The following is a 19,660-nucleotide window of genomic DNA, read 5'->3' as shown; positions in this document are numbered from 1 at the left end:
GCATTTCATAGTTTTAAGTAGAAGGCAATTTCTGCATGCTATTAAATTCTAAATCAGCAGCACAGAATATAGGAGGAGATAGTAATTCAGTATGAGGAAAAATTGATTCCTTGAATTTCAAGTTTCAAGAATAAAAATGTGATAAGTAAAGAGCTTATTAAGCTGATACTGTACAGCATATCTTCAGAAAAAGTGCTCCACAGCCCCAGGCTATTGGAGTGAAGATTAAAAAATTACTGCAGGCACATGTGTTGCTGTGAAAATGTATTAACTCAGTATAGGATAGTATATTGTTTCTGTAATCAAAGTGTCAGATGATCTTATTTGTACCAAGTCTTTCATCAGGTAGAACTAAATGAGCTTTTGCCACTCTGGATAAGAAAGTTGACAATTCCAAGTCCACTGTTATTTTGTACTATATAGCTCAATTTTTTTGTACTACGTTTTTCCTTAGTGCATAATTTTGTAAAAAGAATCTTAAAATGTGCAGCATTAGTGTTGCAGATGGATATTTGCAAAATGTCAAGGAGTCAATACCATGCATCTAAGGCTGGGTAATAATAGCAAAATAATAATTGAAATAATCTCTTTTTCATTTGACACTTCCATCTCACAAAAGAAAACAGATGGAATTATGGTCGGAGGTACCACTGCAGAGAATTGTCCTTCCACTGTTCCCAAGATGGAACAATATTTCATTTAGCAATGATTTTTATTGGCAATGACAGGTAGACACAGATCTTCTGCTACCTGTGTACAAACTGTGTAGGCAAAAGAAGTGTGGAGATATAAGCTGATTTCCTAGCATCTATTAATTCACCCCAGAACCTGTCATTTTTTAAGACATGAGAATCTCCATCCCACATTGTCTTGACTGGCCTGTGGATGAATAATGTGCTTAACTTTGGGACATGACCAGCCTGCAGAAGTAGCATAATCTACATCCTCTAAAACCTTTGGGTTTGGGGATATTTGGTTTGGATTTTAATATGTCGTTAGTGTGCATTGTTCTGATACATTAGTAAATATAGTATACATGGTTTAGATCAGTTATTATATATTGTTCAGATCTATAAAATGTTTATCTCAAGCTAGAAAACCTATTTGTATTGGATAGTATCTATTCATGAAAGAAAATACTAAGTGTATATAACTAGATGAAAGGCTGAGACTAGCAGGTTTATCTGAAAACTGATTCTTTTTAAAGCCTTGAATAGTGTTTAAAGAGATTTTTACAGATAATTAGCAGACTTTGAAAAATCTGACAGGTATCAGCTAATATTAGATGAGATGAAAGCTCATTTTCCAGGACTAACCTTTTAAAATAAGTTGTAAACCTTCCTCCAGAGTTAAAACTGCAAGAGCATTAGTATCAGAAATAAAAGGAAGTGAAATGAATGTTGGCTTGTGGGTTCCCTCAGGATTTTGGTATGTACTGGATATCAATCAGATCAGAAGATGGATTTGACAGATATAAATTAATAAATAGCTGTTGGATTTTTAATCTCTTGGATTTCTTTAGTAGACTCCTGAGTAACAGCAGTGTGATACATGGAACTCTGAAAGTGAAGGAAAAATCACCTTGGGAAGTGACCTGTATTTTATGAACATATTTGAAAATCAGCTAGATAACAAAAATATCCTGCAAATGATATATCTATTGATTTTGTGATGTTTTGGTGTGTGTGTCTCCACATTAAGATATATATGAGAAATCAGGATCCTAAGATCTATGTGCCTTTTAGGATACACCGATTCAAGACATCCAGAACTGCTGATTTAAAAATGTTTATTCCTAACAGACATCATCTGATAACCTTCTGATTGCCAGAGGATTCAAGAAATGTTTTGTATGCAAGAGAAGCATTCATGCCATAATGCTACTTTTCAAAAACAATAATTTTTTTAACATAATCCTTAACATTCTTTCTATTTTTTCTAATAATTGACTAAAAACATTGCTACAACTGCTTTCCTGACATAGTATTATCCCTTCTTTTATCTAGTTAGAGTATCATGCATGAGGAAACCAGTGATACACAAATTTTTCAAGCCCAGAGAAAATGATACTGAGCTGCACCAATGAAATTTGCTTTTCTACAATAATCTTCCTGATCTTTGTATTTTTTGAAGATAAATATATGTGTTGCAATGAAGTATAAAAATTATAAAGAAAAGCCTTATAAAATCAAGGCTGCTCTCTAAAATTAGGGTTGGCCTTGTCAAGTTCCCATGTGAAAGCAATCCTGGTGTGAGCAGTTTGTTAACAAAACAATCTATTCCTGGGTGAAAAACAACTAGCACCTGTATAAACTGGTTTTACACCATTACATAGAAAATTGAAAACTATCTCTCACAGACAGCTTCCCTGCATGTACACACAGGGGGTTTGAGTGACCAATAGATGCAGGATAACAACTTGTTTCTAACCAATAAAGTAAATGGCAAAAAAGCTACTGACCAATTGAAGTTACACAGGAGATCTGTAAAACTGTATAAAACGAGTTACAGGAATAAAGAATGGGCTTTTTCCACCATGAAGAAAATGGAGTCTGCATGAGTTATTCCCATATGTATGTATTTGTATATTCTTATATTAGAGTGTCTACCAGGTATCTACAACATCTGAGGAACCAGGTACATAAGTACTCAAAAAGAGTTTCCATAAGGCTATACATTTGTATTTTTCTCTCTAGCATAATAAATCACAAATCCACTGCTAAAAGGTCAAAGAAATAGTCTAAGAAACAAAAAATTATTTCAATCCTTTAAGCAGAGAACAATTTCAAATCTTCCACGCCCTAGAAATTATTTTAACATGTTTTACTTTCCTCTGTTTTAGAAGAGATAGTAATTTCTCTTTTTAAAATTACTTTTACAAGAAATAGCTGAAATAGCTACCCCATTCTAAATCAGTGGCATGTATCTAAGGAAGGATGATTTACATGTTTCTTCTGTTTCTGGTTGCTTGGCTATGGTGTATTTCTATCCAGCTGTATGGCTATCGCAAACACCACCACTTTTTTGGCTGGATTATTTTGTTTGTTTGGGGTTTGTTTGTTTTGGCTTTGTTGTTTTGGGGCTTTTGATTGGTTAGTTTGCTTTGGTTTGGGGGTTTTTTGGTGATTATAGACCTTAAAGACCAGTCCAGTCCGGGGTTTAAATGGACCCTTAGATTAAATAAACTGCAAGTTAGCTAAGTGTGACTTCTTTTGCTTAGGGGTCTGAAGCTTTGATAGGCACCTGTGGTCAAAGCTATGGCTGAGCATGCATCTAATTCTTACCAAGCCATACAGAACACCCCCAGAAAAGATAGTCCAGGATTAAAAACCTCTTTTTTTGGAAAGCCTAGTCAGACTTATGCAATAATATGAGGTGAGAGGGACAGCTGGAAGTCCTCGAGTCTTTCTTAGACTAAGGCTGTCTTTGAAGTTATTTAAGGTTGCTTAGGGTCTTATCTAACTGAATTATAAATATATACCAGGGTAGAGATACCATATACATAGGCCGTCCTGTTGCACTGCTATTTGTATGATTTACTTTCCCTTATATCTAGCAAAAATGTTCAGTGTTGCAATTTGTTCCTTATATATTTTACATTAAACCCCTCCTTTGGTAAGCAGTGCTATTTTCTAATCACCTTTGGTCTCCATGAAATTCACCACCTGTTTTTGTAATGACCCAGCATCAGTGGGAAAGATTTAGACTCTTTTCATTCTGATTACAAGGTCAGCTTCAAAGCACACATATGGTAGTCAGTTGCATAAAACAACAAAGTGCCAGGGGCCTGACAAGCAGCACTAACAACCCATTTAGGCTATTGTGCAAACCACTCTTTTCAGATTAAAATAGCAAGCAGTGTGCCTAAGTCAATAACAATGTTTGAGATTCATTCAGTTTTTCAGAAAGGCACACAGCAAAATTGAGGAAGTCCTTTCTCTGTTATTTCTTCCAGGCTTTTTAGCAGCTGATAAATGCTGGGAATCACAACAAAAACATTATTTTAATTTGCTGGGGGTTTTTTCATGCATAGTCTTACACCAGCTAACTTTTAATCAGGTTATTTAGGTACATTTGCAAAATCTAGTAATTTTTTATTTAGCTTTGAGAAGGAAGACTTAGACACATTCTAGAGTACAGCTGAATGTCACAAATATGACAGAGAAATAAAACTAAGTGAATGATTGTCTGACTTTTTCCAGTTGATCATTTAATCTACATTATTGAGTTGGTTTACTTTGCTTTCTATTTGCTGATGTGCATTGCACAGTGGATTTCTCAGACCAATTTTTTGCCATTTACTTAACAGAATTCCCTTTTGTACATCATCAAGTGAAATATTTTAAGTAAAATACATGTGTTCCCAAAAAGCAGTGTAGAGAAGAGGCAGGAGGAATAGTTTAATTCTTCTATCCACATGGTGACATATAATTTCTTCTTTATCTTGTCTTCACTCAATGAATTTTAATTGCTTGCATTTAAAACCTTACTGAAACACAGCTCTTGCACTTAGACCTACTTTATTCTACCTCCATTGGAAAGATTACAATTGAGACAGGCAAAACCATGAAATAATTTTTTAAAAATAATTTATCTTTTCTGCAAAAAGAATTGAGAAGGCTGACAGTAGAGGCTCTGTACATATCTGGTGATATCGGGTGATAAAAGAAGAATACCTACCAAATCTCTGTACAAACATCTGGGAAATGCTGAGTGTTAGTGAAGAACAAGACTCCCCAAGTGCACGGATATATGACTTGTTATTTTGACTTGTGGTGCAAGATATTGCTGTGGCTTAGATTTGCTCTTTATTTTGTGGTGGAGGTTTGTTTTGTTAATTTTTTTTCCATAAGAAGTGTTTACAGGCATGATGATAATTTCCATGTTAGGTGGCCAGGCGCTGGAATAGGTTGCCCAGGAGGGTGGCGGAGTCACAATCCCTGGCGGTGTTTAAGAGGTGTTTGAATCTGTCACTGCTGGATCTGTTTTAGTCATTTAGGTTACAGAGGTAATGCTGTGTTGATGATTGGTCTGGAATGATCTCTTGTAGCATATTTTTTTAAAGGTTTTAAAGAACAGGAAACAGAAATCAATTAATTCACATGCAGGATTGCTCATGAGCACAATAACATCAATAACAGTTATTCTTAATTTAAAGAAGCAGTGTATCATATTTCTGTCACATATGTTTTCATGTTTTTCATGTATTTCTAGGAACCTTTTTCCCAAAGTATATGATGGCAATCTTTGATTCATGTAGAATATTTTTCATTTCAGAAATTCTCAGACATTTTTTAAAGGAGATTAATTTAGTTATTCTGAATTTAAAATACACATTTATATTTTTGGGCTGGACATAAAACTTTTGAAAAGGCATGTTACATCATTTATATGTCAGACCTTCTAGTTTGCAGTTAAAATTCCAAAGAAATCTTAAGACGAATGGTGTGACAGGCATTAAGACATCCCAGAATATGCAGATATCATGCTGATCTTATAAACACTTTTAAGAGTATGTTAATTATTGGAGCCTGAGAACAGCTTACTTTCTTCTGTGGAATTAAAAATCAATTAGAGACAAAAAAATTAAAACATACAGTAATTCAATAATGTTGTGTTCCCTTCCTTTTCCCAAGAGAAGGAGCAAAAACTAACTTTATCTGCCTCGAGGATCCTGAATTTACAGTTCAGCCAGGACTGACAACACCACCTAATTCTGGACTAAAACAAAATCCCTTATAACTAAAGATTTCACAAAAAAATAAGACGACAATAAGATGAGCACTGGTACACAAGTGTAGAAACAGTTCATAATTGTGAAGTTATATTGAACAAGTATCACATTAATTAACGGCATTTTCCATAAGGAGAGCAGGCCAGACACTGGGTAATTTTACATCTACTGAGAAAAGTACAATTTAATTTGGAAATATACAGAATTAAAATTAGAACTCAATTACTCAATTGACTCAACTGAAATTCCTAAGAAATAAAACAGACTCTGAAGGTACTTGATATAGTTGTCAGTACACAGACAGGTATTGAAGAACTGAGACCAAGTTGGTAATTAATGTAAAGAAAAAAAAAAAGAAAGAAAGATAAAAAAAGAAATAAATAAAAATAGGAAAAAGGGAAGGGAAGGAAAGGGAAAAAGAAAATAAAAAAGAAGAATGAAAAAGAATTTTTCAGTTGTGAGCGGTGTGCAGCAATCATCCTATCCAACTAATTGAGTACTTCAGGGCTATGCAAAAGTTAAAGCATGCCTTTTGAACACTGACAGCTTTGGGGCATCAAACTCCTCCCTCAGGAAGTCTGTTCCACTGTTTGATGATCCTTTTGGTAAATAAATTATTCCAAATGTCCAGTCTAAATCCCATCTGGTGTAGCTTTGAACCATGATCTGTCCCAAGAAGAAAAGTTCAGCACCTCTGTCTCTCTGACCCCTCTTCAGGAAGCTGTAGAGAGCAATAAGATCCATCTTCAGCCTCCTTTCCTCCAAACCAGACAAACACAGAGTCCTCAGCTGGTTGGCTCAGGACAAGCCCTGCAGCCCCATCACCAGTCATGTTGCTCTTCTCTGCCCTCCTGCTTTTGTCTCAATTAATCACACTAACAAAAAAATGTGAAGCCAGATAAAAGACAAAACTTCATTATTGAAGAAAACACTTGGAATTGTTCAGCCTATAGAAGAGAGGGCTTGCAGGGGGTTCCTATTCATATATATAATTACCTAGAGGGAATGTGTAGAGGGAATGGGTCCAGATTCTTCTCAGTGCAGGGTAGTGACAGGGCCAGCAGCAGTGAGCACAAACTGAAAAGAAGAAACTCTCCTCTGAACATCAAAAAATTGTTGTCCTTGTGTGTCAGTAACAGAATTCGATCCATATTTCCAGCTGACACCACCAGTGCCAGGCAAGGATGATTTGAGCATGGCAACCTTCACTATGATTACATAATTTTAAGAAGCTGTATTTGCCGTATGGCTTTATAAATTTGGTTAACATAGATCCTATTTTAGTCTATTATAGTAGCTACCTAGATGATAAATACATGTTTCTAACAAATATTTTAAAACCCCAAAAAACTAGAAATCCTCAAATTTTATGATGTTTTCATTTTCATTTTATTTTTCATTTACTTTGGTTTGAGGAAAATATTGGAGAAAATGTGTAAGCATAAAAGGACTAACATTTATGTGGAGTTTCTATTTTCTGGTAGCTGATACAAAAATATTTTTGTTTACTTTTAGTTAAAAGGTAGTTTATTACTTGTGATGCGTCTTCTCTTTATACCTCACATCCACATGGGCTTCAGGCAAAATGTGGGATGAAAAATGGAAAGGTCACAGACTTTTATATTTTAGAATGTTCTGTGATTCCTCTGGTTCTTTCAGCAGGTTACAGAAGTTGTGCCAAATATTAAGATGCAGGTCACATTACCATGTCTGCTTTTGGTTTTTTCCTATTATGTTTGCCTAAGTGGATTATATTTCACTCCTCTCTACATTCCTAGCATTGAAGCCACAAGAGATTGGTGGATAAATATCAATTTTATTTATTTGAAAGTCTTGTTTTCCTTAGAAAGCCTTGTCAGCTGCACATAGCCAATATTATATAAATCAAGACAGACATCACAGAACAATGGAGTGGTATTGTCATTAACAATCTAAAAAAATTTGCTAAGTTAAATAATTTAATAATTTTTCTCTGTGTGTGTTTATTATACAATATGAACTTATAATGAACTGATTTTATGATAAACTTCAGATAGAAATTTTCTGATATATACTTAAACTATATGTACTATAGCTAATAACCATTCTTGCAATAGGAATGGCACTGTGTGACTTCATTGATAAATACACTCTTCAAGGTGCTGAAGAGGAATCTGGTTCATTCTCATCTCTATACAGATAATACACATGGGATTAAACAGCTCATCTTCACAGTTATAATGTACACTAGGCTATACACTAGATAATTTCTAGCTCCAGGAAAAGTCAAAAACATAGTGACCAAGTAAACATGGAGAAATATAGGACTTTATTTTTCAGTTTGCATGATGTAACAAGAAATAGCTACTGCAAACCAGATGTTTCTAGATATGCCTCATACAGCTATATTTTTGACAGAAAGATTTTTCTTGACATGATTATTCTGGTTATTGTCACCTATCAAATTTCCTTTAATAGCTCATTAAATCTGATTAAAATTACAAATTTGCAGAAAATAAAATTTAAAAAAACCCCAAAAATAAAAATATCAAACCAACAAAACCCAAATCAAACTCTAACACAAACCAAATCTAGTAATCACAAGAGTTGTATAAAGTGAATTGAATAAAGAAAGACACAGAAAAGGTAAATATTAGTTTTATTATATCACTCATTGATTTGAAAGTATATAGTTAAAATATACAGGCTGTGAAAATTAAGGGAAATTTGACTACAAACCAAAACCCATTTGTATAATTTCTTTTTTTAGTTTATCTACAGGTGTTATGCTACTATGACTAGCAAGAACTGTTTACAAATGTGCTAGATTTTACTGAAAATTTTAAGTACAGTGTCACAGCCCAGACATTGAACACCATTTTTATTTTTAGAAAAACTGCTGCAAAATATGGAAGAGGAAGTTTTATGATGAATAGAAGGAATACATAACAAATAAACAGCTGTGATAACCTTGTTCTTCTTATAATAAATCTGAAAGAGAATTTTAATTATTCTAAGTATATTTGGTGAGCGGAAAAAAAAAAATTTCTGTAATAAATATAGCACATAAATACTTATTAGGATTGCCAGGATGCCATCATAATATATAGTCAGGTATTTTGTTACGAGAAGTTGCATGCAGACATTTTATCTTTCTTATTTAAAACAAAGGATATTTGACAATGAGAAAGAAAAGAGATAAATTTGTTGGTCACTTATGATTTCCCCTCAGCAAAATTTAATACAAAAGAAAGACCACTTATTATATTCAAACATATGTGACACAAATATACATTCCTAAGGCAGTCTGTTTGCAAGCAATCTGTGACAGACAAATGTGCTATGAAATAAACTGAAGTTGACAGAGTCCATAAAACAAGCTGTGCACTTGCCTGAAGATGTAAAGCGTCAGACAAAGGACTGTAAATGTTGAAAGTCTAAATGCAGGGTACCATGTCCCGTGCTTTTCAGGAGCCATAGATATATATCGGCAATTTTTTATATTTTCTGATGGAGAAAAAGCAGACTGCCTTCTTGATCAGAATCTAAGGTCAAGAGAAGAAAACAACAACAGAAAACTAAATAAAACAAAAGTTCCAAAGACTAAGAGGGCTTGGGGAAACAGGGACTTCTCTAGTCAGTTCAGGCATCTTGACTCTCACGCAGGGAGAGTTTCAGTCACACAGAAGTGATTACCCTCAGAAATCTGAGACTTCTGTAAAAGGTTTACTTTTCACAAGGCTTCTTTAAACACTTTCTGAAAATCAGAATTTCAGTATTTTGAAGATATGTCTATTGAGTTATAGAACACACTGCTCACTCCTTTTGTTTTCCCTCTCCTCTTAATTTTTGTGCAGCTGGAAGAGACTCCCAATTTAAATTTTTACTAGCTTGTAGCCAGCTCAAAGAGAGGCTTTTTTGAAGATAAACAGATGATAATACTTTATCAGTAGAATTGATTATGGTCAGTTTTTAACAGCTATCTTCCTTTAGGCTTCTTTTGGCTACTGGTCCTGCAGCTGTACAAAATCCTGAAAGAAATAATTATTTTTGAATTTGTTCCTTTCCATTAGTGGTAGGAAAGAACACCATTTGGAGTTTTGCCATAAAAACAAAGAGGGAAATTTGGACTTTAAATCAGGATAAGGCTTTGAGTTTGCATGATGCTGGAAGCTAATAATAGGCTTGATGAACAAATCTATTCAGATCTGTTTGTTTTAACAAGTGTTTCTACTTTTGGTGGCTGTCATAATGTTTGAAGCAGATTTCATGTTTTAACAGATGGTGAAATTGTAAACTGGACAAAGAGCAGGAGTTCTGGCACAGCACTGCCATATGAGAACACTGTAAGATTTGAAACTAAGTTGACATTTCCAGGATAAAGCATTCCAGGATAAGCTGAGAAGAATGTATATCATAATTTCTTGGTATACATAGGAAGTCCTACTTGTTCCCACAATACTTGATTCAATGTTACTGCTTTTATTGGCTACCAAGTCTCATGTAATTTAAGCATAATTACTTTATTGCAACTACATTCTCTTGTAACAAGTGACAGTGACAAATACACTATTGAAACTTTCTATATAATCTGTCAAAGGGAGTTTTGATGAGTGAATGATGACCAAGACATCCTTTCTCTGGGAGAGACTATATAAAAGTACTTCTGATTAAAAATACTACCATCACTGTAATTTGAATAGCAATAAATTTTGAATATTAGCAGTCTAATGAAAGTATTAGTAAATTTCTGAATTGATGAGTGAGATATTTTCCGTTATCCTATGTAAGTGTCAGGCGGTTTTTGGTCTGACAGACTTAGTTCTAATTTTGATGCAATGGTTTAACTACTGTGGAAAGTTTATTGTGGTTTAGTTTGTTTATTTCTCTGTTTCCCTTCCCTATTTTATTTTTATGTAGTGACCTATTTAGTTATTCAGTGTCACATCTTCTGGAACAGAGCTAACAATGAAGAAATATGTTTAAGAAAGAAGTATGGAAAAGAGAGATCATGGCTGGCACTGATTGATGGATCAGTATTCAAAGATATGTGGTAGTGGATCTTTGAGTACAGTTAGGCAGGGAAAAAGATGCATATTTTAAATTGCTTTTCTTAAGAAAGATGATGGATGGGCTCAACTAAAAGAACAGTTCTTTTGCTGGGGAAAAGGTTGAACTTCTGTCATAACTAGGGAAGAGATGGCTTTTATACCAAAGGAGGGTTGTATTTTTTGGAAGACTCTCCAAGCACAATTATCCCTCATCCCTTCAATCCCTCTTCTGTGACAGTATTTATATCATGCTGTTCAATTACTGCCTTCAACCTCAAAAGAGAAAAAAACCCAAAAAACAAAACCCACACCAAAGCAAGCACACAAGAAATAAAACAAAGTTTACTACAAGAAATGAAATTTGTAGGCAACTTTCTGTTACAAAAAATATAGAAACACTTTATAAAAATGTCAGTAGCATTTTATAGCTATAGACATTCTTATGTTTTGATTTCACTATAAAGCTAAAAAAGTGTTCAGAGTTCATTATTTCACAGTCCATTTTTTTATAGGGGAAATTTTGTGCACTTCACTGATAGAGATTTTTCTCTTTCCAGTCCATTTATTACTTGACATAATCTAGATATTTTACCTCCATTTTTTGTCAGGAGTTTTTTCCTCTCCATTACCTACTATCTAGCTTGTTAGCACATAAACTTGCTTCTTCTCTCATAAAATAGATGTCCACCATATCATTATAGGCATGGCTTCCTACTCTAAATGCCCATTTTTTTCACTGCTGTGAGATTAGTCATCCAACTTTTTCTCCAATGTCACATCCGGTTTTACCCAGTGTGCATGTTAGACCAAGAAACTATTACAAGACTTTCCATGTAGAGCATGAAGAAAAGATGTTGGGCAGCATTTTGGTGACTGTAAAGAAACTCATTTTTTATACCACAACTCTGAAAACAACGTTTTGATATGTATAATTTAAGAAAGCAAATGACAGATTTGATGAAAGTAAGTTGTACAGTAAAAAAAGTATGTTAGCTACGAACAAGACTGAATGCTGAATTCATAATGCAGTTCTAAAATACCCCAAACCCTCCGAAAATCCAGAAACCAAACAAAAACCCAAACTCACAAAGCTCTCAACAAAACAAAACAAAACAAAACCAAGAAAATCCTCAATAGAAATGCTGTCTATTTCTTTTCACATAGACATTTCAGGAAATGAACCTTCTCCCTTGGTAAAAATGCTTTGGAGAGGAGTGCTTTTGTTTTCTTAAAGAGGGGTATGGATAGGTTTAGTGCAGACGGCAAACATGACAGATATTTATTTGCTGGCTGTGTTTACATATCAGGAACATGGTTTTTTGGAACAACAAGCTTGAAGAGAGATTTACAAACCACATGATGCTCATATATTTTTTTAGCTTTTTGTGACCTTAGTGGAAGTTGGATATGAGAGGCAGTTTCTTCCTTGATTATAATCTTTGTTTGCAGAACTACCCTATAAACTGAGAGTATTGTTTACCAGTATTTCAAAATACTACAAGAACAGTGACACACAGTTGTTCACTGAAAAGAAAAACAATAAGAAGCAATAGAAAGGAATTTAATATGCTGTTAAAGATATGTAGCCTGACAAAGGAAGGTCAAAGAATTGATTGCCTAATCTGTTGACAGGTATCCATTAAATTCCTCTCCGGATGTCTGACCACAAAACTTGGAACAACTAGGAAGACGGTATCCCTCAAATACCATCTCTGGGGACTGATTTAGTGTAATATTTCCATTACTGATATGACACAAAAGAATAATAATCAATACCTTTAAAAAATCAACAAAAATACTGTATTTAAAAATGGGCTTGATTTTAAGAGATAAAGGAAATAGAATCAATATAATAGGTGCAGGTCTCTCAATTTTAAGGACCAGCAAGAATTTATCAAATAAAATGAAATGTCACATTCTTAAATATAAGAAGGACAACAATGCATTAATTGATCAGAAAAGAACTATAGATCGATGGAATTAGGCAATTATGAAAAAGACAAATTTAAACCTGACATGAATTCTAGTACATATATTAATGTATTTTGATTGCAGTATATGATATTTACTGAGGCTTGTATTTTTAATAATTTATTTCTAGGAGCAATAACTACCATTCAGAAGTTTAAGAACTCATATGTGAAGTGTGACAGCCCCTGTTCAAAATTCCCCTGCTCATTCTGCTCAAAACTAACTGAAGAACATATTGACTATGGGCCATTAAGATTGTTCAATCTTCATAGCAAGTTATTTTCTTTACTGTTTTTTCTTTTTTGCTTGTGATTTATTTGGTGGGGTTTTTTTGGTTTTTTTTTTGCTATTATTTACTTATTGTTATATTAGAGGCTTCAGCTTGAACTCTTAATTGATATGCTCTAATTTTTATGATGTTCTCTATATCATGGATTGAAGTGTATGTAATACAGTAGGATAAATCAGCATATTTTCCCTGAATAATTTACAATAAATTTATCCCCGGAGTCAGATGTGTCCTCATCTTCTGTATTGCTTTGTAACAATATTCCAAAAGGCCATCCCATTTGTAGTAAGACTTCTGTTATCAAGAGCCATCTTTTCTATGTCTGTCTTTCTATGGTAGCACTGTAGTTCAGGCAAGAACAAAACTGGATTCTCATAGAAATATTTAAAAGACAGAAGGAGCTTTCTTGTGATGGTGGTCACAAGGGTCTTAGGATGAGGGAAGAGACGTAGATCTGACTCCATGTTTCAGAAGCCTTGATTTATTATTTTATTATATATATTACATTAAAATGATACTAAAGAATAGAAGGAAAGGTTTCATCTCAGAAGGCTAGCTAAGGTAAGAATAGAAAAGAAAGAATGATAACAAAGGCAGCTGCCTCAGACTCTCTGTCCAAGTCAGCTCCGCTGTGGTTGGCCATTAATTACAAAAAAGCAGATGAGACCAATCACAGATAACCTGTTGTTTACATTTTTTTCCTGAAGCCTCTCAGCTTCTCAGGAGGAAAAATTTTAAGGAAGGGATTTTCATAAAAAGATGTCTGCGACACTTTCTTTTATGAAAGCCCTTTTAGCCCTGTAGTTATATGATAAAGTACTGGTATTCACAGTAACAGACTATTGCTTGTATTCCGCTAACATCACATTCATCAAGACTGGGACTGTCACCAGAATTTTTCTCTGAACTTGCCTTTTTTATAGCTTTCTTTTAGCATATTTATCTATAAAGTCATTTGTGCAATAACCATACTGCTGTTACCTAGCTTGCTTCAGTTTTGTTTAACTTGGAGTATAATATTTTTATATTTGGGGTGCAATGTTTAATTTTTTGTAAAATATTTTTTAATTTTAACAGCACTGCTACAATTTTTTATGTAGATAGTAATAGCGAGTAGCTGTCCTTTGTGCTGAGCCCTGGGACAAAGACACACCTAAAGGAATGCTGGCATACAGTGACAATGGAAACTCTTAGCAGGGGATGGCACTGGAGAACCACTCTATCAAAGTCATCAGTAGCCATATATTGACAGTAATGCAAAGATAGAAGCTGGACAAAAGTAGTTTTAGGTGCAGTAAAAATGAAACCCAACCTCTACCTAGTACATGTAAAACACTCCAAAGGCAACAAAGTGAGATATAACTGGGTGTTTCAATGAAGAAGACTGCAAAACCAATCAGAGGACTGAAACATCTCTCCCATGAGAATAGACTGAGAGAGCTGAAGGTTTTCAGTGTGGAGAAGAAAAACCTATAAAATTTTGCTGACCTTACTGCAGTGTTTCAATACTTAAAATGGGCTAGTAAGGAAGATGGTGACAGGCTCGTTTTAAACTAAGAGAGTGGCTTCGGACTAGATATAAGGAAGAAAGATGATAAATAGATTAAGATGGTGAAAAGATTACCCAGAAAGGTGATAGATGCTCCGTGCAGGGAAACATTCAAGCTTAGGTCAGGGCTCTGAGAAACCTGATCTGGTAGAAGATGTCCCTGCTCCTTGCAGGAAGTTTGCACTTGACTATAATAAAAGGTCCCTTCCAAGTCAAATTATTAGATCATTCTGATTCTAAGAAAGACAGTGTGAAACATGCAAATCAAACAATACAAAAAATCCTAAGCAAACACAAAGGTGAGGAAGAGAAAAAACTTGAATATTAATGTCTTCTTCCTTCTACTAAAAGGGAAGGAACTTACCTCTGAATACATCATGCTTTGTATACTGACAACTTGTTATGATTGTCTCCTCCCTGCAGAACTCTTGATGCTAAGATCCTGAAGAACAATGAAAAGCTCAAAGCACAATGCTACGAAAAGGAGTGAAGATATTAGATATATTTTTTTGTATGAGAACTTGCAATTTCAGCACTGATAATGAAATTTTTTAGAATTAATAATCTAGATAACAAGTGTCAGCATCATTACAACTGGGTTAATAGTAACACTTATTGTATTTTGGTTACATTGGTAAACTTAAAAGCAAGTAATAAGTTCTTGGCTTCACTTACAAGTGAAGTGTTTACCTTTTTGCACATCGCTGTTTAAATGAAGGGAATACAAGGAACTATAGAACCAAAGTAAATCAAATTCACATATCAAATACATCCAAGAAGTAGAAATTATCTCCTTTAAAATCCTCTGAGAGGCAATATATTAGAGACGAGGATGGATTAACTGAATTAGAAAACTGGAAGAGTAAAAATAATAAGGGAAATAATTCATCAGTCCTTGAGACAGAATGCTGCCACTAAAACATCTTATGACTTTCTGATGACACCTATGATTAAAGTGTCTTACACAAACAGCCTTTTCCATTCCTCCTGGGGTCTACTTGGTCATTTGCAGAATTTAATTCTATGGCAAGCAGTATCCCTGTATTTGTGAGTTTTGCTTTCACAACAGTATTGGTATGCATTGCCATGGTCACCCATTTAGAAGCATCAGAAATATAAAATTTAGGTGCATATTGAGGTACAAAGCTGGAACTAATGGGAAAAAAAAATTAATTGAAAGAATTTATTTGGTAGGGGATGAGAGTGGTAAAGGAGGAAAAACCAAAGGGAAAAAACACAGGAAATAGGGAATATAACGAGTAGAAAATCCTGTGATCTGTACTGTTTGATGGTCCTTTTAAAGAAGCTCTGTATCTGAATACAGCAGTTTGGAACAGGAGAGTAAATCCACTGTTCCACTCTGCACATGTCTGACCTAGTTCCAGTGTATGATTAGAACAAGGACCATGAAGTAGTACAGGAGATCAGAAAACCTGCCAACACTAAAAACAAAGTAAAACCTCAAAACTGGCAATATACACTTCAGAAAAAGTACACATCAGGACATGAGGAGGATTAAGGATTTTAAAGCTACACTCATGGTTTCTTGGACTAGTTACTTGGAAAACTCATACAGGAAAAAATATCTAATGTAATCCTGAAATGTTCTAGTTCAAGATGTTAGACTATAAAAACCACCTCAATTAGAAAAAAAGAGAAGTACACAAACCCAGCTTTCTTGTAGCTGGGAAGGTCAAAATTTCTACTTTGGAACTTTGAAGATGAAGAGGTGCATTAGAAAGAAATTAAAGTTTTCACCTGAAAGAGTAAAATTCCTATTCATTGCAACCTTGCAGAAGGATACGATATTAAAAGCTCAGGGTAAATGTAGACTGCCATTCAGAATGGCCTTTAAAAAAACACATAAAGAAGGAACTAATTCATCAGTATGATTAGAGAGAAACTGACAAGAGACTATTAGTGGATAAAAAGTAGCTTCAAAAGTAGAAGAGTAGAACAGAAAATAACCTTTTAGAGATTTTGAGAAGCAAATTCAAAGGTATTAAAACTAATAATAAAATGTTTCAATCAATAACAAGCAAAAAGCTTTCTACAAGCTAGCACTAACCCAGTGTATAGTTGAGCTGAAAAAGTAGCATAAATAACAAAAAACATACTCAGAAACATAATTTCAGTGTTTACTTCAGGGAATTGTAAGGAGTTTCTGCAGCAGAGAAAGCAGTAGAAACCTGAAGTATTTCATCAGATAGATGTGTCAATAGAAAGTATTAAAAACTACTAATTCAAGTAATAGTCATGTGCCAACTCTTGAATATATTCACTCAAGCATTTCCTTTATGTGATTTCCCTATCAGTTCTTCAAGTAGAGGTTCCTTCCTCATTTATGTATCACCAAGCTGTAAGTGTTGTAACTTCATCCATAAAAACAGATCCAGAGTAGTCTATAAGATGTATTTGGTACATAATTCATCAGGCATTAGTGTTTATCATCACAGAAAGCAGTACTTGAAGAAGTGGTTGTCATAGCAATTAATTGTCAGCGTTTATATTTAGAGGTGAAGTAGGCTTGTCATCTGTAAAACTTTTTCCCATCAGAACTCTGCAACAGATTCCTGAGGTATTAATTCTAAGGTTTCACTTTAATTAAAGTCAGTGGAATGGGTCTTTGTGTTTGTGTCTGCTGTGTTCAATCAATGACATGAACCAGTCTCTGCACAAGCTAGATTTTTGACTAGTAATGGATGGAGAGTATTTGTTCAATACACTTTTGTTGTCAAAAAAGAGAATTAGATATTTACTTTGTCATTTATGATTCATACAGTATTGCAAAAATTAGATTTTATAGGTAGTGCTGTTTTATCTCATTGTCAGGTGATCCCAGTTTTGCAAAATTTGGCTTACTTAATTAAATCATATGCTCAACTTGTACTAAGAATATTATTGAGCATTTAAATAAATCCATTTTTTGGGCTTGACTTCCTTTTTAGACAATCATGAGTTCGCCAGCATTCCACTTAGACATATAAAATTTCAGATATTGCACAGTGATGGGTCCAATTACCCAGAAAAAGAGTTATATTTTGAGATTACAATTTTATTCCATGGGAAAAAAAAAATATGCCTGGGTATCTGACAAGAAGATCTCACAGACAGTTTAGATATTTGTCTTTCATCAGATTTAATTAGATTGAACAGAAAAATTGAAGTGTACTTTTGCATATTTTCTTTTCAAATCAAGTGCCAAATCTGAAGACTGAATTATTGTCTTCTCTAAAAATTGTCTTTCTGAAAACCATATATGATTATACTCATTTTAAAACTGAGAGATACAAGATTTAATGTTGTCTTCATTGCTTCATGCAGACTTGAATGTCAATCAGATGAGATGTGTGAAATGCAATTTTTTTACTTTAGTCTAGTGCACAGCATTATCTCAGCTTCTCAAAACAGATACAAATTTGTTACTGCCATAACATACTTCATCATCTATCAAAATATGCAGTTCACCCCAATGTGTCCCATATTTAAAATACAGGGGAGAGATCTTACAGAACATCTTTGACATAACTTGGCAAAATGCTGGAAATAATCTTTCTGGTTTGGCTGGCACTGCCATTCATTAGAAAGACACACTGCTCTGTGAAACACTGTAAAGAGAGGAAATGAAGCTGAAGCTAACCAGCAGCTATAGGGAGAGCGGCTTTGCTCATTCTGTCTGTCTCTGCTGTGTAGCTGCTTGAGAAACAAATGCTTCATTGTGTAGACTGAAAACCTCAGAAACTACAAATGATGTATGCAGACCACAAATCATTCTCTGGGAAAGAGAAAGATCATAGCATTTTAGTCTTTAGGGTTTTAGTTTTTTTGGTTTGACTAATTTATTTTTTTAGGTGTTTCCCTACTGTACTGCTATACAAGGAAGGATCAGAAAGCTCATGGTTGCTGCAGCTCTTTAAAATGCATTTTGTACATATTTCTTGTCTATATATCTGGACTGAAAAATGTGACATTCACTGGGGCGAAATGAGCAAGTGAAGTTATTGTGGACATGAAGCAAATTATTATGTTTATTCTAATTATAATCATAATGAAAAAATTTATTTCAAAGTTGGATATTCAGAATTAGATGTTTTTTGTACCATCCCCTTATATCTAATGGATAGACGTAAAACTGTAAATAGTACCAAAGTGTAGCTTTTAAATTCCGATTTCAGCTGAAATAATTTTTCCTGAAAGGATTTTGTTAATGGGTTGTATTTTTTTTCCTGTATGTTTCTTTGTTTGTGAGCAAGTTTTGAGGTGTTTTTAGGATTCTCAGAATGGAGGCTTTCCATTTTTATTTACAACGAACAGACAAAAAAAAAAAAAAATTATGCAGGGGACAAGAGGGGTTTTCTTCTAACTAAAAGCTCTTGATAGCCTATTTTTAAAACAAATACATATATATAGCGGTTTATTGTCCATTTCTTTCTAAAAATTTGTAAAACTATAGGGAAGAAAAACTGGGAAACTCAAAGAGTTTGGAGGTTCAATGCTGTGAAATAAGGTCACACTAGTGAACAGTTCCTCATACACTTGGAGTATTTTAGAATAATCAATATTGTATGAAAAAATATTTTCATTGATAGTTTTTCCTTCCACAAATTTCTAATTTTAAACAAGTAAATAATAGCAATGCTGTCGCAGACATCTTTTCACTAAAAATCCTTTCTTGGGATTTTTTTCCTTCTGAGAACCTGAGGCCTCAGAAACAAAATGTAAACAATGGCTATCTGCTGCTGTGGAATGCATCAGGTGGATTTTTGATTGGCCCATCTTGGATGTTTATAATTAATGGCCAATCAAAGCCGAGCTATCTCGAACAGAGTCCGAGAGAAGTGCCTTTTGTTATCATTCTTTTCTATTCTATTCTTACCTAGCCTTCTGAGAGGAAACTTTTCCTTCTATTCTTTTCAGTTAGTTATAATGCAATATATATATCATAAAATATTAAATCAAGCCTTCTGAACATGGAGTTAACATTCTCGTCTCTTCCCTCACCTGAAGACCCCTATGACCACTGTCACACAATGCTATTTCAAATTTCTGGTGCAGAGTGGGTGCCTATACCCTCAATGATTCTAAAG

Source organism: Melozone crissalis, unplaced genomic scaffold, assembly GCF_028551555.1.
Source record: "Melozone crissalis strain CALT ecotype California unplaced genomic scaffold, PUWL_Pcris_2 ptg000002l_1, whole genome shotgun sequence".
NCBI lineage: Eukaryota > Metazoa > Chordata > Aves > Passeriformes > Passerellidae > Melozone > Melozone crissalis.
Note: the sequence above shows the minus strand (reverse complement) of the source record.